Raw genomic sequence first — 21,784 nt, forward strand, 5'->3', positions numbered from 1 at the left:
GGGCTTGCCCTGCTCCCGTGTTCCACTCTGGGAGTGGGGTTGGAGACCGCTCCGCGTGCGTGCCGAGGCTCCTGGAAGCAGCAGAATGTCCCGTCTCCGGCTCCTACGTTTAGGGATAGCCAGGGGGCTCTGCACACTGTCCCCACCCCACGCACCACCCCCGCAGCTCCCATTGGCCAGGAACTGCGGCTAATGGAAACTGTAGGGGCAGAGCCTGCAGGCAGGGCAGCGCGCAGAGCTGCCTGGCCGCACTTCCACATAAGAGCTGGAGAGGGGACATGCCGCTGCTTCCAAGAGCTGTTTGAGGTAAGCGCTGCCCAGAGCCTGCACCCCTCCCGTGCCCTGATCCCCTGCCCCAGCCCTGATCCCTCTCCTGCACCCTGAACTCCTCATTTCTGGCCCAACCCCAGATCCCACACCCCCAGCCAGAGCCCTCATCCCCCTCCTGCACCCCAACCCCAATTTTGTGAGCATTCATGGCCCACAATACAATTTCCATACCCAGATGTGGCCCTTGGGCCAAAAGGTTTGCCCACCCCTGTTTTAAACCAACCAAAGACTGAGCCAGACGGGGTCTGACTGCTCCCTCCTCAGCCTGGGTGGCACATGCATCTACTTTTGGTCAATGACAGGCCAGAAAATCACAGAGCAGGAAGGGCAGTGGACTTGGCTCATTTTATATGGGATGAGACTGGGGAGAGAGTTCCCCAAGCCCTTTGCCTGAACCTTGTTATGTGGGATGCTAGCTAGGAGCTAATAGTGCTAAAGCCAAGGCTTCTCTCTAGGACTGACCGTGACTAGGGAACACACTTTTAAAGCTGTTAAACCCTGTCTACACCAGGTGCCAACTGGTGTTTACAAATGAGTTAACTAAAACGTGTTAGCTAGTCTACTTTAAAATACTCCATTTTTTTTCTAGTCTAGATAGGGTCTAGAGCAGCATTGCAGGAAATGAAGAGCAGTGTCATGCTTGTTTGAAATTGGAGGGAGATTTAGGTAACTTCCTGACTTGGAATTTAGCCAGGATACTAGCATTACCATCCCTATCCCTGAGCCTAGGGATCTTTAAAAACTCTGTGTTATCAGAACACCAGCTTTGCATCTAATCCTAAAGCTGTCATCTCCAGCAGCACTGGAGATCCGTTTGCACCGTGCTTGGGCATTGGTTCTCTGCTATTGAGTTACTCAGGAGTCAAAGAACTGTAACTCCCCACCAGGCCAATGAAACCCTCTTGCGGGTTTGAATGTTATTTGTATTGCAGTTGTGGGCCAGGACCCCATTGCGCTAGGTGCTGTACAGACACAGAACAAAGAGACACTTCCTGCCCCCAAAGGGTCTATAATCAAAGTGAATGGAATATGTATGATCTCCCTCTGGGGAGTATGTCTCCAATATTATCAGATGCAAGCATTCCATGATTGTCAGTCAGTCTCTGCCCCAATCATAAGATTGGTTTAAAAATAATGAGGTTTTAAAAATACTAAATGTTGGGGTGGGAGTGTTATTTGCTTCCTGTTTTTTGAGTCTGCAGGGGTCATGTTTTCAACCATGAGGGTTTAAAACCTTTTTTTTAATAGATGAAAGTTGAGATTCTCATGCAATCACCTGACTCCAGGATCTGGGGTTTTCAGAAAATCCCCAAATATTGTGAGTTGGCAATTGCTGTGTGCTTGCAGCTATCAACTTGTGATGCTTCTGATTTACAATCCCATCCTGATCACTAGAATTACTCTTATGTTTTCATACACAAAAACCAAAACATATCCTTTCAATCTAAACTGTCCTTTACATTTGATGAAAGCCCCTCAGGAGAGCACAGTTTGTATGTCACCTTTGTAACAGGTTGCAGTAGCTGTGTGTGACTATATAGCTCTGAACCAAGGCCGGCTCCAGGCACCAGCGAAGGAAGCAGGTGCTTGGGGCAGCCAATGGAAAGGGGCAGCACATCTGGCTCTTCGGCAGCAATTCGGCGGCGGATCCCTCAGTCCCTCTCTTCCTCTTTGGGTGGCTGCTGAAGTGCCGCCGAAGAGGAAGAGAGGGAGCAAAGGACCCACCGCCAAATTGCTGCTGAAGAATGGAGCGGCACAATTGAGCTGCTGCCGAAGAGCCGCCGGTCGGCTTTCTCTTTTTTTATTTTTATTTTTTTTCGCTGCTGGGGGTGGCAAAAAAGCTGGATCCAGCCCTGCTCTGAACACATCGAGAGGGTGTCGAAATTTAAAGGTACTGTACTTGAAAAATAAGTCGGCACCGTTGGCTAGTTACATACCATTCCCATTATTTTGGAGTTTGGTGTTACTTTGAACTAGAAACATCAAGGCAGGCTATGCTCATGGTATTTCTTGTCTGAGCAGATGGAGAAAGTACTGGAAATCTCATAAGTGTGCAAAGTGATTCAGGATCCTTCAGATATGCACCAGGCCTGTCTAAAGTCATCCCAAATTTACACTTGCAGGACTGTGGCAAACTTCCGGCAGTAGCTAAAACCAAATGTCTATCACTCTCCAGTTGCTACAAGTTCAGACATTCAGCTTCATGCAGGGGTTGACCATGTTTAATCAACAGCAAAGTAAAATGAGTCCAAGCAGCATGGAACAAAGGGCAGGGATTTGGAAAAACAACCTGCACAATATACAGATGCTTTCCATTCATACGAGCAGTAGATTTCTGTGTTGGGGTCTTGGGTGCAGGAGGGTGAAGGTAGCTCAATTTACGTCTGATCATGGTGACCAGCTGGCTGTTCCGTTGCAGTTATTAAAACTCACCTCTGTCAGCGCAGCCTTGTTAGCTGTGGATTTACAGGGCACAGAAAGAAATATTGATATTTCATTCCTGATGTCACACAGCAAATGGCTGGCTGCCTCCTCTCCCCCTTGTGATGCTTTCTCCCCCACATATAGGCATTTAATGCTTTTTACGGGGCGTGTGTGTGTATATATGTGTAAATTTCACTCCACAGCCTCGTTCTTTAGAAGGCTTCTGTCCACAACTGTGACAACCCTGCTTCTACTGAAAGATGCATTCATGTCTCATTTAAGTAGCTCTCCTGTCAGTGGAATCTTAGACCAACTTTTTTAAGTATTTTGCCTTCCCCCAGCCAATCTTAGACCCCTCTCTTGCAAGTTTTATCTTTATTTACATTGTGTCTCATTTCTAACAAAAAGATTATCTTCCATGAAAGTGGCAGACTGACTGTTCTGAAAAGCTAGCCCTGAGTGCTTCAGAAAATCTAGCCCTTAAGGGGCTAGGCCAAAGATTAGAATAGCTAGCTTTCGTAGCAGGTGAACCAGGAGACCATGTAGCTATTACCGAAGTATGTACTCTGGACCTCCTTGACTGCACAAGCTAACTATGCCAACACAATGGAGCAGAGATTTTTAAGATGTCTATCAAATCTTCCTTCATCCGGATGTCTCCATTTTACATGCATGCCCCCAGATTTATTTTTACAAGAGCTCAGGCCCAGGCTTTCAAGTGCTTAGCACTTGTGGCCAGATTTTTCAAAAAAGTTTAGCACTCAGTATGCTGACTTCTTTTGAAAATCTGGCCCAAGGTGCAGAGCAGAGGACAGGGACAGAATTAAGGTTGTTTAGGTGATTTCTATCTACCTACTTTGCTCCTTGCTGATGTTTGTTTAAAGTTTAAGTGGAATTTTAACTTTGAACTTCCAGAGTTTCTTCCTTTTGTATTTGCTGAGAAAATTATGTTATCTTAAGGTTGTGAATTTCTCTCAGGAAAATACTCTTAAGTGCAGATTAACAAAGCATTTTGCCTAGGAATGTTAAGTACACTATACTGGGTGTAGTATCTTCCCACAAATATATGGACAATGCTGCACCTCCTCCTGCCCTTTGTATCAGGATTAAATGGGCATGAAATGTAGCGATACTGAGAACTCCACTGCTGTAAAGTGTTAATGTGGAAATAAATGAAGTTACTCTTCAGAACGAATGGCCCAAGCTGTCACTGGGCTGTAATTAATGAATAGGGTGGCCGAGATTTATACGAGCAGTTTAGGATGCTGCTGCACGCAGCTCTGGCTTTTATGGCAGTGCTAGGGCAAGATCAATGGGGAATCCATTAATGCCAAAGGTTTAATGGATGGCATGAGGACAGCTCAGCATGTCAGTTACTGACACCCCCTTTCTAGGGGGTAACTTCCCCTCCCCCACTTCAGCCAATGCTGGGATGTTGAAGGAGAATGCCAGGACACACACACACACACCACCATCCTGTTCAGGATGGAGCAGGCTGGCAGGAATGTTCTTGGAAACTGCCGATTTTGGGTGAATTCTGGGCTATTGTATGTGGCGCTTGATCAGCAAGAAAAAGTGAAGTCACAGTTCGTAGAAAGGAGCATTCACATTGGAACCCTGATTCAAAGGGAACAAACTGCAGAAAGAACAGGAGTACTTGTGGCACCTTAAAGACTAACAAATTTATTTTAGCATGAGCTTTCGTGAGCTATAGCTCACTTCTTCGGATGCATAGACATACAGAGAACATGAAAAGGTGGAAGTATGCATAACAACAGGAAAAGTCTAATCAATTGAGATGAGCTATCATCAGCAGGAGGAAAAAAAACTTTTTGAAGTGATAATTAAGATGACCCATAGAAGGTGTGAGGAGAACTTAACATAGGGAAATAGATTCAATTAGTGTAATGACCCAACCATTCCCAGTCTCTGTTTAGGCCAGAGTTAATTGAATCTAATTTGCATATTAATTTAAGGTGCTCACGAAAGCTCATGCTAAAATAAATTTGTTAGGGCTTGGCTACACTTACAAGTTGCAGCGCTGGGAGTTACAGCGCTGGTCATGCAGCTGTGGAAGGGCCAGCGCTGGAGTGTGGCCACACTGACAGCTACCAGCGCTGCAGTGTGGCCACACTTGCAGCACTTTCCAGCGCTGTATTGAGAGGTGCATTGTGGGCAGCTATCCCACAGAGCACCTCGTCCCCTTTTGGCGCCGTTTTGGCGCTGAGTATTGTGGGAAGGGGAAGGAAGTGTGCGGGTCATTCCGCTTCCTGTTTGCCAGCGCCCCGTGGTGCATCGCTTCACATCCCAGCATTCACTCTTTCCAGCAGCGTTTGGCGCCATTGTGAGTGTCTTTCTGTTACTCTCTGTGTGAATCGCGATTTCTGTGGCAAATGGAGCCCGATCTGCTGAGGACTCTGCTGATGAGTGTCACCAGCACAACACGTTTGGCAGTCCAGCTATTCCTTCAGCTCCAAAGTGACAGTGAGGATTCCGACGATGATATCAATATGGATTTGCCTGCCGCGTTGTGACACTAAAGTGCTTGCGGCATTTACGGAAATGCTCAGCAACCGTTGAACGCCGCTTTTGGGCTCGGGAAACAAGCACTGAGTGGTGGGATCACATCGTCATGGAAGTCTGGGATGACGAGCAGTGGCTGCAGAACTTTCGTATGAGAAAAGCCACTTTCATGGGACTGTGTGCTGAGCTCGCCCCCACTCTGCGGCGCAAGGACACAAGATTGAGAGCTGCCCTGACGGTGGAAAAGCGAGTGGCTATTGCAATTGGAAGCTGGCAACTCCAGACAGCTACCGGTCGGTCGGAACCAGTTTGGTGTGGGAAAGTCGACCGTGGGAATCGTTTTGATGCAAGTTTGCAAGGCAATTAATCGCATCCTGCTAAGAAAGACCGTGACTCTGGGGAGCGTGCAGGACATTGTGGATGGCTTTGCACACATGGGTTTCCCTAACTGTGGAGGGGCAATAGATGGGACGCATATTCCTATTCTGGCCCCCCCCCACCTGGCATCAGAGTACGTTTAATCGGAAGGGGTATTTCTCTATGGTTTCTCCAGGCGCTTGTGGATCACCGCGGGCGTTTCATTGACATTTACACAGGCTGGCCTGGAAAGGTGCATGATGCACGCATCTTTTCGGAACAGTGGCCTGTTCAGGAAGAATGCAGGCAGGGACTTTTTTTCCCAGACAGGAAGATCACAGTAGGGGATGTCGAAATGCCCACTGTGACCTTGGAGACCCCGCGTACCCGTTACTGCCTTGGCTCATGAAACCCTATACAGGGAAGCTTGACAGGAGCAAGGACCGGTTCAACTACAGGCTGAGCCGGTGCAGAATGACTGTGGAGTGTGCTTTTGGGCGTTTAAAAGCCCGCTGGCGTTGCTTGTATGGGAAGCTAGACTTGGGGGAAAGCAGCATCCCGCGGTTATATGCGCTTGCTGTACCCTCCATAATATTTGTGAAGGGAAGGGTGAAACATTCAGTGAGGCATGGACCACCGAGGTTCAAGTCCTGGAGGCTGAATATGCACAGCCAGAGAGCAGGGCTAATAGAGAGGCCCCAGCACAGGGCTACAAGGATTAGGGATGCCTTGAGGGAAGAATTTGAGGCTGAAAGCCAACAATAATGTTTGCTGCCTTGCATGGGAGTGAATTGCACTGCTTACACTGTTATTCTATTATCCATAATAATAATATGATTTGTAGTGCCTCTTTCTTTACTGGGCTAAGGTATCTTTCACTATCTGCTATAATAAAGACTGTTTTCAAAGCCAAGAATTGTTTTATTGAAAAGAAAAAAACTTCCTTGACAGACAGACAGACACACAACATTTCATGAACACAAGAGGGCAGGGGTGTGGGTTGGTGAACTGTACAGTCACAAGTTTGCATATGCCCTGTCTGGATTGCTGTTTAATGAATCCTGCACTTCAGGGTTCATATACTGCATGGTGATGGGGTTGAATGCAGAGGGTAAGGGTGGTGGTAGGTATCAGGGCTGGTTGGGTAACATACAGGTGTTGGAGGAAGCTGGTGGATGTAAGAAACTGGATGCTGGGGAAAGGTGTTTTGAGCTGACATTGTGGCACAAGTCACAAAGGACTGGGCGGGTGGGGAGTAGCACGTAGTGCTCTGCTTGCATGGCAACGAGTGACTCTATAGACTCCGCTTGGCGCTCCAGGATGCTTAGCAGCCGCTCCGTGGTTTTCCTCTTGGCCACTGCATTTCTCTTGCGTGTCCTGCTTTCTTTTCTCTCGCCAATCCTTCAAGTCCTTACTCTCTCGAGCAGACTGATTAAGAACAGTTTTTCAGCATGTCTTCTTTTGCTCTTTCGGGGATTTTTTCTCAAATTTTGAAGCCTCTGTGATGTTGAACATCTGGGCAGTCCAGTAGTCAAGGTCACTGTAGAAACAGAAATGACAACATTTAACACGGGCAGCATTGTAATCCACTATCTCCAGACATGAATTGTTACACTGAGGGAGTGAGTTCTTTATTTAAGCATTCTTTTACCCACACGCATAACACTACAGAAGCCACGACATGGTGAGTGAGCAGTGCTTTATATGGGGAGAAGTGGGGCTTGGGTGATAGAGGGGAGCTGGTTGCTTCGGGTAATCTGGAGTGCTAGAGGGTTTGAGTGAAATGAAGATGCAGATGCAGGGGTGATCTTATCTCCCTATCTCTTCACTAAAGAGTCTCCCACATTTTTCACAGGACTTAATCCTGGAAGATGTTTTCCCTACTGCGAGTCACTAGGGAACAGCGGGGGGCTCTTTTAGAGCAATGTGGATTCCGCCCGGGACCCTATGCGGCTTGCCTGTGTTCAGAAATGGTCCCCCCACCACTGGCAGAAGAGTGGCGCGGACGCGTCACCGTCACTGGGACAAGGGACACAGTGGCTCTGCCTATAAACCCTGCGCAGGCATATTGCCCACGCTCTGGATGAAGCTTTTGCTGAGATAACTGAGCAGATTACCGCGACGTGATAGACCACATCAACGGGCTATTCCACATCTAGAGGCTGGCATGCATGCATCCATAACCCCCCCTCCTCTCCAGAAAAACATTTCACCCAGAAAATAAAAGCCGCTTACCGGTAACACGCTCCTCTGCTTGTCCTTCTGCAACTGCTGGCTGCTGCGATTGGGTGCTTTCCTCCTGGCTTGAGAAGAGCTCCTGCTGCATGCCTCCAGGGAATCTGCGGTTTCTTCCCCCATGCCAGGAGCTTCACTCGCGGTTTCCTCCCCCCCGCACGCCTCCGCCTCCGCCGCCTCCTCCGCCTCCTCCTCCTGTCCCCAGCCTGCTCAGAAGTGTCCATCGTTATCCTGGGATTGGGCAGTGGGGTCACCCCAAGTATCTCATCCATCTCCCTGTAAAAACGGCAGGTCGTGGGAGCAGCTCCGGATCGTCGATTCCCCTCTCGGGCTTTGTAATAGGCACTTTATCGACTCCGCAGCTCTTTAATTTTCACCCTGCATTGTACTGCGTCCCGATCATGGCCCCGATCCAGCATGGCCCTTGATATCTGCTCAAAGATATCGTAATTCCTACGGCCGGAGCGCAGCTGTGCCTGAACAGATGCCTCACCCAAACACGATGAGGTCCTGCAATTCACCAGTGCTCCATGCTGGGGCTCGTTTGCCGCGTGGAGGCATGGTCATCCTGTAACTGATTAAAAACTGATTGCACTCCCACACCTGCTGCAGCAAACAGGAAGGAGATTTTTAAATTTCCCGGGGCATTTACAGGGCGGGTCACCTGAGGCAAGAGCAGTAGAGTGCAAACTGATGTGCAGAGTGGCTGAACAGGAATTCTGGGATACCTCCTTATTCCCTGGAGGACAGGTAAAGCGCTGGTGAGTGTCCACACCTGCTGGGCAGCGCTGGATCACCAGCGCTGCACTCCTTATACCCCTGCCGGGATGGGTTTTCAGCCAGCGCTGCAACCAGGGAGTTGCAGCGCTGGTTGTGCTCTGCAAGTGTGGACGGGGTGTTGTTGCAGCGCTGGAAAGCCTCCACCAGCGCTGCAACTTGTAAGTGTAGCCAAGCCCTTAGTCTTTAAGGTGCCACAAGTACTCCTGTTCTTTTTGCGGATACAGACTAACACGGCTGCTACTCTGAAAACTGCAGAAAGACTCATCCAATCAGGCAAAGGAAACCTATCGTGACTTTCACATCCAATCCAGACTAACTAATGCAGCTGGACTATTGTTGCCCCTTTTTTACCTGAATGTCTAGCCAACGTTTAGGGAGCAGGGGATGTTTCCATTGGGAGCAGAAATTGGTGGTAGTCAGGTATTTCTCTGATGTGATTGTTTATTGACACAGAAGGTACAAAGTTCTGTGTCTCTGGATGCAGAAGGACTCAAATAGCAGGAAACAGCTTCTTTTGCTTGTGGGACCAAGAGTACACTTTTCACCTGCACCTCTGACCCAAAAAACGGGTCAGCCACACACTTTTAGCTGCTTCTTCAGGCTGTTTCTCTGATGCCATGTGTTCTTCTCTGACCTCATTTTCTTTGAGATCTCTCTTCCCATGCACCCACACTGTTCCCCAAAACAGTACTGAGCCACAAGCTCCTGGATGGGTTCACATACACCTTTTGTTTTAGGTGGGGCTTATGCTTACAGTTACATTAAGTGAAGTGAGTTCACACCTGCCAGTCTCAATGGGGTTTGATCTCAACCCACAAGAAGGTTTCACCCAGCTCATAACAATATCAAATGCTTAAACAGGGAGGATTAGTCACAGGAATTCTTCAGCCACTAATGTTGAGTAAGTAACGCATCTGAGAACATCATAATCTGTTTGCAGACAATTCTCACGCAGAAGAGTCAAAATTCATCAAGTTATTGGCTGTGAATAATTCACCCAAGCCTCCTACTGACAATTACATCTCAGATCTTTCCATGGCAACACTCTGTATAACAATAGATGTGTTATATGCTAAACGTACTGGGATCTACATGTGAACTATCAACAACCAACAGATCCTTCCCCTGTCTGAGGTTTCCAACCCACTACCTTGTGCCGTGAAGGATGGGGGAGGTGGGGGGGACATCTAAAATTATATATATATATATATACATATATTTTACATATATATATATATATATATATATATATGTAAAATATTTAAAGTGCCCATGACACTGTGTTCGATTACTTCATGGCATGTAGTATTTTCTGTGGCAGCTGCTGTTGGAGGATCACAAAGCACTTTACAGCTGAATTAAAGCCTCACCTCACTTCTAAGGAAATAATATTAACCCCTGTTAAAGATGGGGGACCAGAAACACTGAGCACCAGTGTGATTTGCCCAAGTTCACATAGGCTGGCCAGAGCAGAGCTGGGACTAGAACCAGGTCTTCATTCTATGGTTCCAGGTCTTCGTGCTACCATTCTGCCATGAAGTTTACGGTGAATGGTGGGTGGGTAGGCTGACCAGCCAGCAAATTGAAAAATTGGGACAGGGAGTGGGGGGTAATTGGTGTCTATATAAGACAAAGCCCCAAATATTGGGACTGTCCCTATAAAACTGGGACATCTGGTCACCCTATGGGTGGGTGAGTGGGGTGGAGAGACTTGCTCTGAACCCAAAACCTGGGCCAGGGTTGTGGCAAGGTTTGCAAACATTTCAGCACATTTTGGCCAAACTTCAGATGAGTCATCAGAGTCGCTTTGAATTCATTCAGACTTGAGATTCAGGGGATAGTGAGTGAAACTCACCTGAAGCCAAACTTCCGAGAGATTCTCCCGAATGCCTGGGAACAGGGGTTAAAGCTGAGTAGACTGAAACGGGTTGGGGTGCACTGCTTAGCCAAGCCAGCAGAGAAGGGGGAGCTCACCCACTGCTTTTAGCAGGGAAGAGAGAGTTGCATTCCCTCCTACTCATTGGACCACATGGGCAGAGCTTTGCATAACTTGCATATGGCAGGGAGGATTCTGCTTATGCCAAGGCTTGATTTTAGGGAATTCAGTGAGAAGATAAAGTCAGGACTGCACTCCGTACCTGACTGAGCCTAGCCTGAATACACCGAGGGGTACTTTTTCTTTCCCCAACCATGGCTCAGTGCAGTATCTCTGCCTAAGGCACATATGGGCCCTTTTTATCTTCAGTTATTTCAATGAAAATGTATATAGGAAGGGGGTACACAGCAGGTGGCTTGGGTTTGCAAACTGAACCAAAAGCAGAGGCTGTCCAGATCTGGGTCCCATGATATCCAGATAGCCTAAATTTCATGGGGGTGGGTTGCTTGTTGCGGGTAAATAGCTCCTGCTTATCCTGCAATGGGGGCAAGTGAGTTTCTCCCAGAAGGCGGCAAAGCAGAATGAAGAGATGGCAATATATTGTGCTCACGCCTTTCATCTGGGAAGTTTATTGCCCTCAACAACAAACACAGCAAGGCCAAGTCCCAGAGCATCCCCTGGCTCTCAGTTATATAACCAACAAATACTGTACAAACAAATGGTTCTCCAGCAGGCAACTGAATTAAAACTTTCCTCCAACTGCTCCAGTGGAAAGTTATCACAGGAGCAAGACATTAAAATTAATGCCGGTAAACAAGGATAAAATGAATGAGGCTGTAACGAATCTGGGTCCAGTTTGGACTTCCAGCTGTTGCTGTGCTGCATGGCTCTTCGGAGCTTTGTGGTGGCAGAGGAGCAAGAGAGCTCAAATCCACCCACTCCAAAAATGCACAAGGCCCTGCTAAAGCTGGGTGGGTGAATAAGCTGCTGGACAGAGATTCAGGAGATCTGGGTTTAATTCCTGGCATTTTGGGGAGGGGCTTAATGATGCATTCCCCAGATGGTGCTGTTAAGTAACCACTGATGATCTGCACAGGCTAGTCCCACTGCAAAGGGATAGGAAGTAACAGCAGCTGATTCTTGGACTGCGGGAGGGAGAGATTGACTGGAGTGTTCTCTTGTGGTACAGGTAGAGCCATCATCACAGGAGTATGCTCAGCAGAGCAAGGAACCCCGCTGGAGCGGGAGAGGTCCAGATTCTGGTCCTTGTTTTGGCACCTATATCCCACTCCAGTAGCACTCAGCACTACACCTATTACAGGCTGTGGGGCAGCCCAGATGCAGCTGTCGGGTGGCTGTCCTAAATCTATAGCACCCCCAAAGCTGCTGTAATTTAGGTCAGGGCCATACAAACTCCCAGAGCAGCCCAGATGAAAGCCACCTCTACCCCCTCATGCTGCACCTTCTGAGAGTCACAGCGCAGATGTGAGCCTGGAGAATGTGACAGGCTTGTGGAGAAAAGAGCACCACCCCACTTCCTGAATACAGATAGGGATGAGAGGTGAGAGAGGAAGGATGGCCCATGGCTAGGGTGCTAGCTGCACACACGGGTTCAAGGCCCTTCTCCACCACAGACTGCCCGTGCGACCTGTGCCTCGGTTCCCCATCTGTACAATGGGATAATAGCACTGCCCTGCCTCACAGGGGTGCTGTGAGGATAAATACAGCAAAGATTACCAGAGACTCACATCCTACAGTGATGACCTGAGAGAGAGGCTTGCTTGTCACTTTATCACTGCTCCCACATTTCAATCCCTGGGAACTCCATTGCATTCAGCTGTCAAACTCTGCCCAGGCACTCTTGGCAGGGAGAAGAGGAACATGAGTCTCCTAGTCATTGAAGCTAGCAGTGCATTTAGACTAGATAGAACACTAGCTCTTCCTCGTACACCACACAGCCGCTTCAGTGCAGCAGCACACAAGCCAGTGCACTCACCCCCAAGATACAGCACATCACATCTCCTCAGGCAGCCCGTTTGAAAACAGACTTGGCTGCCAAGAGTTCAGTCCTGTTGTTTCTGAGAGGGCGAAGCTCAGAGGAGATGGAGCACTGCAACTATTTTTTGGGTGGAGGGCAGGGAATGGACACGATGCATGTTGCACCTGGTCATGCAAAACTGGTCGGCTAGACCCAAGCTGCTGGCACTAGAAATTCAGCTGAGTCACAGAGGATTTTCAGAGCCCAGTCAAACCCAGGAAAACTTCCCAGCCCCAGGCTTAAAGTGAAGGCCAATGTTTTCAAATGTGGTTACTGGCTTTGGGTGCCCAGTACAGAACAGCAGCAGGCTCCTGTCTGCTAAGCACAGTGCACTGGAGAATTCCGGAGTTCACCACCCCTGCCTTGCCCTGCTGTTGAAAATCCCTGAGCCTAGGGCATTGAGCTGGGGTCATTTTATTTCACCTCTCCCTCCACTCCCTACAGAGGGGCTACACACTGAAGACAGCATTAAGATCCAAAAAAAAATAACAGAGAAAAGATGGGAAGTCCAAGTGGTGACTGCCACCCACACTGGAGACCCTGAGATAAGGTGCCCTGATAAGTGTCTCTAGCAACTGGCAAGGAGGTGGAATGAGACATCTAAAGGACTCTCCAAGATCAGAGAAAAGGGTGCAGGGTTGGGGTCATCACTGATGTCCATTCATGAGGCCGTGTAAGGTAAATCTACGCAGCATTTTGGAGTGAGCCTCCCAGCCTGGGTCAACAGACGTGGGCTTGTGCTAGTGCTTTAAAAATAGCTGTATAGACAACATGGTTAAGTTGCATCTCAGACTCCGAAGACTAAGGACGGGGGTGGGATTCAGAGCCTGAGCTCTAGCCCGAGCCACAACCTCGGAGCGCTGTCTATACAGCTGTTTTTACAGCACTAGCATGAGCCTGGCTAGCCCAAGTCTGTTGACCCAGGCTGGGAGGCTTGTTCCAAAATGCCGTGTTGACGTACCCGTGGTGGCCAATTCTGAAGCAAGAGCCTCAGTACTAGAGGTACCTCGTGTGAACCCCACTACACGGGGCTGTGTGGAAACACTTTCTTCAGTGGAAACACTGGCGGGTGCTGAGAGGAAGGAAGTTCTTGTGTGAAAGTCAGTGAATTGGGAACTGGTTGATAAAGGGTAAATACATTCTGAGTTTTTCAAACAACAAAACAAAAACTTGTTTTCTTTGAAAGCTTTTGTGGAAATTTCCAGTCTTTTTTAATGAAGCAAAAATTGTCATTTTGATTTTTGAAAAACCAAAACAATGTTAGTTTCAAAGCATGGGTTTTGCCTTACCCCCTCTGTTCTTGTCCTCTTTTCTGGTGGCGACGGAAGATGAGAGAGAATGGGGGGGACCCTAATTAAAACCCTAATGTTTTCATTTTTGATAAATGAGATGCCATTTTTTAGTACAAAGTTCAAAATGTTCATTTTGTTTCATCTCATTGAAATGTTGGGAAAAGTTTGATGGAAACAATTTTTTCAGGAAAACTTGTTCCTTCGAAAAGCTGCTCCTCCCCATCTTGAAACGTTTTTGATTGCAAAATTTTGACTAGCTCTATTCAAGAGATCTGGGCTCCATTTTCTATGTGGGCCACTGGCTTCCTCTATGTGAACTTGGCCAAGTCACTCAGTCTCTCTGGGCCTCACTTTCCTGTCTGTACAGTGAGGTAGTAATTCTTTGTCAATTTCAGCTGCATTTTCTTTGAGGCAAGGACTGCGTCTCATTACACATTTGCACAACAATGGGTGGGGTAAATCACCAGGGCTCGGTTGAAGTCAGTGGAACTGGGTCCGTTCACGCCCTCCATGTCCCTGTGTTTTTCTCAGCTATGTCTACACTGCAATCGCTGGGCGTGGTTACGTACGCTGGGTGGGGCAGAGGTACCCAAGCGAAGTTTAATGTAGCTAGCTTGGATAGCTGTAGCAGTGTGGCAGCATGGGCTTTCCTGTTGGCTAGCTCTGCACGTTATTACCAAGGGTTCTGGGCAGACTTGAGTGTGCACATACCCAAAGCTGCAAGTCTCACCTCACACCGAGCGTGATTCCCAGGCCTGCCTGACTAGAAATTCATTCACAGGCAAAGCACCTTTTGGAACAGATGCTGAGGTCGGAGGCGCAGGCATAGGGGACCCACCCCATGGCAGTGAGCTGTGGGGCTGGTGCAGTAGAGGAGAAATGCTTGCAGGGCTGAAGCCGCCATTTCCCAAGTAGCCAAATGCTGCATGGGCTGGCAGATTGAGCAGGCTGGCCACCTTCTGTTTCCCAGCCCCGCCAACTCCGCTGCTTAGCTGCTCATGACAGCCCTGCCTTCCTGTGCACACATGCCACCTCTTCCAAAAATAGCCCGGCAGGAGACGGAGCGCAAAGCCACCGCAGATGGCTCAGAGTTCCACGCGCAGCCGAGTGTGAGACTCAAGACAGAGGCTGTCAGTTCCTTGCCTAAAGCCAGCCATGAAACCTCATTAAAAACAGTCTCCTCTTCCTCCCCCCTCCACCCGTTTGCCTGTATTCAAGCATCCTGATTAAACTTGCACTTTTAAGCAAGGAGCACTGACTTCCTTTTAATTGAGGCATAATAATTAGAGCATTAACACATTAGGAGGGTGCGACAGCATGTTTAGCTTTTGTGATTAATTATCTGAGGATTGTAATAAGTTGTTAAGACATTAATTACTCTGGCATGTTTATTGCTCTAGATTGCAGAACAGACACTTTGTAGCGGCAAGTCGGTGCCTGTCGGAAAATGGCGGGGGGGGGGGGCGGGGGAGCGTGAGGGGCCATCTCTCCTCCTACAAAAGTTTTAGCTGATATTTGGTGAGGACCCAGAGGTGCTGCGGTTCCTTTGGGCTGTATTTGCATGTGGCCTTTAACGACCACAGATTCCCATTTTCATTGCCTGGATTAAAAATCGCCTCGGAGGAAGATGCTGAGGAGCAGCTGGTGGTGACACTTCGTATGATGACTGGCAGGTTTGGCTTGTTCTTCATCCAGTCTCTTGTTCCCACAGTGTGAGAGTTGGTGGCTCTCACTCTGGTTCCTACCATGCAGGTGTCCACATCAGAAAGGCACCACCACACTAGGAAATGATGTTCCCCCCACCCCCGCCCCCTTCTTGGAAGTCTCAGCAGAGATCAAGGACTGACTGGGTGTAGGAGCCTGTCCATCCCTGGAGGGGCGTCACAGATCTCCAGCTCTTAGCTATGCCCTGGCCTTTAAATGCTGTCCTGGGAGTGATCCCTCTAGTCTGCCAGAGCCCAAGGTCCACACTTTTCCCAGGCTGGGTGTCACAATTCCAACGCTGAGCTTTCGAGCTCCAGCACCCCGTTTCTCACCAGACCTCTCAGTAGCCCATCCAGCTCAACTCAGAAGTAAATGCTTTTCAAAACAAGGTTGCATTGATTAGTCAACTGGAATACAGCTTGAGAAAGTCCTTAGGTTAGTATGGCACAGGCAAGCGTAGGTCAGAATCCATATTGGCAGGGTGCATTCACTGTAAAGAGCCGGAAGCCTCACAAATGAGTCGACTTGCGTTACTGCACCATGATTATGCAGTACTCAGCGTTCAGTTTGCTTCTGCTGTGTGGGCAGTAGTGTGATTTGGCACCGCGCAGGGGCCTGTTTCTGTGGTAGCCGGTGGTCCAATGGGGCTCAGCACGTAGTCCAAGTTTCCCTGCAATGACAGATGAAAGAATGGAAGACACTCAACCTGGTTTTAAAAGAAGAAAGTGGGTGTGTTGCTTGAAGCATTTAGTTAATGGGATAGTGTAACACGATGGCGGACTCTATTTAGTAACGCAGACCAACTCTGTTTAGTCATCCTGGTTCAGGGGCTGAAACTCTTCATTGAGAATCAGTGACGTTTCTGGTGTTTTATGGGTGTTATTTTGTTGACGCACGAAGGATTTCCAGAGCTAAAAGGGTGCACTACTACAGCTTGAGATAAAACTCTCTAGGTGGCATATCTGACGTGTATCCTTTGTGGATGGGGCCTTATGAAAAAGCCCAACTGCTGGTGGGTTATTCTAGCTGGTTGGTTGAATTAGGGTGTGAGAACTAGTGAGCTGAACTGGTCAAAAAATGGAAAAGCCGTTGTGGGGGAAATGTTGAGGTCACTTATTTCATAGTTTTGAATTAAAAAAATTTTCACTTGTAAAAAAAACCCCAAAATAACTTTTTAAATTGAATTTTCCAAATTTTGGTATTTTTCTTGTTTTCTGTTTTGCCACTTAAGGGAATAAAATGAATGATGTTTAACTTTTTTCATTTTCATTTTTCCTTTAGTTATTTGTTAACTTTTGACATTTTTCTTCAGCATTTGAAAAGTTACCGAGTGGCACAAGGAAAACTGAAAAAAAGAGTGAAAACCCCTAGACATAGGGCATTCTGTTGGTTTGGGTGTCCAAAAGAAATAAAGAAAAAAAAAAAGGAGGAGGGGGGGAAACCCAAAATTTGAAATTTTGACAGAAACCCAGAAAATTTTGCTTTTTGGGAGAAAAGGCCATTTTCATTCTCTCCCCCTCCCCTACCAGTGGTTTGAATGCAGAATGTCAGCCAGCAGTACTGAGGAACCAGCCCCGAGGTTTTGTAGGGGAAACCTAAGAAGAGCCAAATATATGGCAGAAGCTTAGATTGTGTCACGTGGCGTGTGACCAGGGCCAGTGCAAGGATATTTTGTGCGGTAGGCGAAACTTGGACCTTTCGCCCTCCCTCCCTCTCCCCTCCCGCCGGAGCATCGCTTATTATAAACTTTCAAAAACAAATCCAGTGGAGTCACATCTTACGCGGGGGTCAGATTCTAAGTTCAGCGCATAAGAGGAAAATCGTGTATAGTGAAAATTACCATAAAGTACAGTACACACAGTATACACTGTATACACTAGAACAGAGGTCCTCAATCTATAGCATGTGTGCCAAATGTGCCACGCGAGCAGATTTTTTTTTTTTTTTTTAATGGCAGGCTGCGGGACCCGGCCACCGCTGAGCCTGCTGCCGCCCTGGGGTTCCGTTCACTCAGCTGGCAGTGGGCTGAGCAGGGCCGGCAGCCGGGACCCCTGCTGGCAGGTTCCGTCCGCTGGCTCCCCACTCAGCCTGCTGCTGGCCGGGGTCCCAGCCGGCGGCTCCGCTCAGCCTCCTGCCAGCCTGGGTGAATGGAACCCCAGGCCGGCAGCGGGCTGAGCGGGGCCAGCGGCTGGGACCCCGGCTGGCAGGAGCCAGTGGACAGAACCCCAGACCGGCAGCAGGCTCAGCGGTGGCTGGGATCCGCCGCCTGCCATTAAAAAAAAAAATTGGCTCGCGTGCCACCTTTGGTACGTGTGCCGTAGGCTGAGGACCCCTGTTCTAGTGTATACGGTGTATACTGTGTGTACTGTACTTCATGATAATTTTCACTATACTCGATTTTCCTCTTACACGCTGACCTGAGAACCTAACCTCCGCGTAAGATGTGACTCCACTGTAGTGTAAAAAAAAATTTGCGGCACCGCTTTTTGGTGCCCTCAAAACTTGGCGCCCTAGGCGGTTGCCTAGTTGGCCTAGTGGTTACACCGGCCCTGCGTGTGACTCCCTTTGATTGGTCAGGACAGATAGGTTTGTACACCCACTCAAGGCCTGTGTGCTTTGTTGAAGCCATGGCAGAGATTCACAACCAGTTGCCCTCTTGGGCACATTACTGAAGGAAGAAAAAGAGAGTTAAAAAGAAGCAGAAACACCCCCAAAAGCAGTGGAAGGGAAAAGCAGGGGCACATTCCCAAGCCTTCCTCTTTGCATCTTGACTTATCTCTGCACAAGCATAGTGCATGGCCGGACTGGCTGCCATGCGTTTGGGATAGAGCCAGGGAGAAACTTCTGTCTAGGTCACGCTCATCTCGAGCTGGGGCAGATTTCCAAGTAGAAACATGGTGATTAGTGCTGCTGGACGGAGCAATAACTTCCCTCTCTAGCTCCTCTGAGCAGGAGGCGGGAGAGCTAGTAGCAGCTCTCTTCCTGCAGGGGAGAAGATGGATGCTCTGGCACTTGTAGATCCGGGTTCCCCTCATGCTCCTCCAACTCTGCTGGATTGGGCTCTAGACTGCAGCCTCCCCTGGGAGCAGGAAGCCCCTCGCTCTGAGAGCAACCCGAGCCAGGACTCCACAAGATGCTTGTCCCTCTCACAGCTCATTCCGTTGGAAGGAGGCAGTCAGGATTGTGTGAAGGGCACACTCAAACTGCTCAGTGTCCCCCCCTTTCCCGTGATACAAAGGCACAGAGGTACTCTGGGAAATAAATGGCACGTAAATTAGAGCCAATCAAAGGAGGACCTGGATCATCCAGCCTGCAGACAGCTGGTGAAGCTCACACGGGAAGGTCACAGAGTCTTGTTACTAGATCTGGTGTTAAAAAGGGATGGACAATTGGGGTTAAATTTTTATAAAGGAGACACCCCCTGCACACACCTTTTACAGGGGTGGTCACTTGGGGGGTGCAGATCAGAAAGTGAGAGACTCGAGCACTGAGATTTGCACCCGCAGGTCAGTTTGCAGGCACAAAGATGTAGGCTCCAGTCTTGCAGGGGATAGTTGACAACCCCAGAAAGGGAGGATGGGTTTCTAAAAATGTACCCTTTCCTGATCAATGTTTGTAATGAGGTGCATGCCCAGATAGGGATAACCTGACGGAGAAGGGACGGGGTCTGGTGGAGAGAGCTCTGCACGGGGGTCTAGTCCTGGCTCTGCCACTGAGCTACTGGGTGACCTTGGGCAAGCCACCTTGCCTCAGTTTCCCCTTCCACTCTTTGTCTAGTAAGACTGCAAGGTTTTTGAGACAGGGACTGTCTCTCATGTACAGCACCAAGCACAATCTCAGTTGGGACTGCTAAGGCCCTATTATGATGCAACTGATGAAGAAAAGGTCTCATGCTTCAGGGCAACTACTGACAAATCCAGTGGACAGGAAGGAATGTTCTGCTCCAAGGAACAGCACTGCATCATTAGCCAGGTACATTATGCAGGAGTGGTCATCTTCCTCTGCAATATTTGTTATTGGCCACTGCAGGAAGCATGGTACTAGATCTGACGCATCTGATCCATTATACTTGTTCCTACGTACCTAATCCTTGTTCTTCTTTACCCTGATTTCAAATGTAACCCATTTAAGCTATATTATGTATTGTTTAATTGTTCCAACAAACACAAGGTGGAAGGTGCTGTTATAAAATGAGGGTTAACTCTTCCACACGCACACTGAGGAATCTAACTGTGTCAGCGGAAAGGAATCTGCTTACATTAGCACAACGGGGCCTGCAGCTTGCATCTCACTAACCCAGATTTAATTCACCATTCACAATCATACGTATGATTTGTGATTCTGAATATAGAAACTGTCAACCTTGCATCCTTCCTAGACTCCTAAGAACTGAGGGGTCATGACCTGTGCGTTTTATCATTAAAAATATAATTTTCCCTAGATGTGCAATAAGGTCTCAGGTCTGACCTGTGCTCTCAGCATGATGCAACATTAATGATCCTCCTGGCAGGTAATAAGCAGGCAAATATACACATTTTTTGATAGCTGTGTTAGATTTTTGAGGATTGCTGACTTACTGGGCTACACTTAATTAGCAGAACTCATTTTCTCAAATTTGACGGACTTACATTGAACTAGTGCCGCACTATTCACACTGATGTGATTGTTCCATTAACATTTCATGCATTGCCAGGCATATTCTCAGGTGCAACCCTTTAGCTCAAGGTAATACTGCAATAACCAGATTAGATTGGTAGTCATGGGGCGCCTGGAAAAATACCACTTTTTTTTTTAAAATCCTAGGCCTTAATTCACTAGTTCACCCAGCTCTGTAGGGCAAGGACTTCAACAGGTCCTTAAAAGCATCCCTGAATAAAGATTGACTTAAACACGTGCTTACATGTGTTGCTGACTTGAGGCCCTAATAGCAACATCAGATTGGCCATACTTGGTCCATCTGGGTCACAGGAATGGCCACAAAGAAATAAAATGAACAAATCCTGCACAAGACCTGATGTTTCAGAGAAAATGTCCCGTAATGTATCTGGTCAGTTCCACAACACAGTACATGTGAGCAGGGCAGAATTCCTCCCTTTTTCCTACCACACAGCCCCAGCCAGGGGATCATTTTAAGCTCTGAAGCATGAGACTGATTCACTTGGTTATATCAGGCACTGGTTCTGCATAGTGCTTCGTGTGGGTGAACCCTGAATCTATGGGGTGCTACCTGAGCAAAAAGGGCTGCCTGCTTTGCGCTCCTGGCAGGATCGGGGCCTAAGCTTGCACACCAGCATCTACAAATATTACTGGTGATATTGAATTATCCAGACCTTTAAAAAAAATCTAGCCACGATATTTGTTTCAATGGCTTGCAGTGAGAATTAGCCACGCTACGAAGGTATGCACTACATAAAGAATATTTGCCTTTAAGGGGTTCTAAATTTGTTTGCCTTTAATCTAACTGAATGTTCCTTGGTCGTCAGTGGGTGGAGTTCCATGGAGGAGGGACTATAAGTGAACATCGTATTCAGACAGATGGGCCATCTGATTGGATAATTAAAATGAGGCTTGTTAGTGAAGACCACTCAGAAGCTGCAGTCTTGCACAGTGGAAAGTCACATGCTGCAGCATTGATAATTAGGATCATATCATGGCATCTCCAGAATCTGCACTGGCTTTCGACTTGTTTTCAGACTGGTGACATGATCTGTAAAGCTCTAGGTAGTCTGGGCCCTGGATCTCCTCGCTCCCTCTGCTCTGCCAGGAAAGCTGAGGTCACTAAGGGGCACAGTGGGAGGGTTAGCCCCGTGTGGTGACACTTCATTCTGAAGTTTGCTTGTCCCACTGGACCATTGGAGCCCTAGTCTGTTGACCTTCAGGCATTCCATAGAATGGCTTTGGGGGTGTCTCTGGTTTAGTGGCAGGAGAGTCACTATTAACAGTGACCACGTTTTGCATGTTCTTTATTAAAAATACTGTGCATTGCTCATGGGGTGTCTGATGTGAGAACAGAGCTCCCAACCCAGACTTCGCGTTCTATCAGAGCTGAGATGCTACATGAGATACTACTAGATGTAGACGTTTAAGCACTAGAAAGTGTCAGTGCGCATTCTTATCCTCAACTATTGAACCAAACGTTGGTGAGCAGCTTGAGGTATCCAGACAGCAAGCATCCTTCAGTCTCGCGAGACCATGGGTGTGCAACCCGGAGAGGTAACAAATTTA

At 48.1% G+C, this 21,784-nt stretch overlaps 1 long non-coding RNA gene across 1 annotated transcript in view; it reads left to right on the forward strand.

Annotated features, from left to right (window-relative positions):
* Positions 1–21,784, forward strand: part of LOC123376250 — a 56,263-nt gene that overhangs the window by 912 nt on the left and 33,567 nt on the right. The window lies entirely within an intron of this gene.

This window comes from Mauremys mutica, chromosome 8, assembly GCF_020497125.1.
Source record: "Mauremys mutica isolate MM-2020 ecotype Southern chromosome 8, ASM2049712v1, whole genome shotgun sequence".
In the NCBI taxonomy this organism is placed as follows: Eukaryota; Metazoa; Chordata; order Testudines; family Geoemydidae; genus Mauremys; species Mauremys mutica.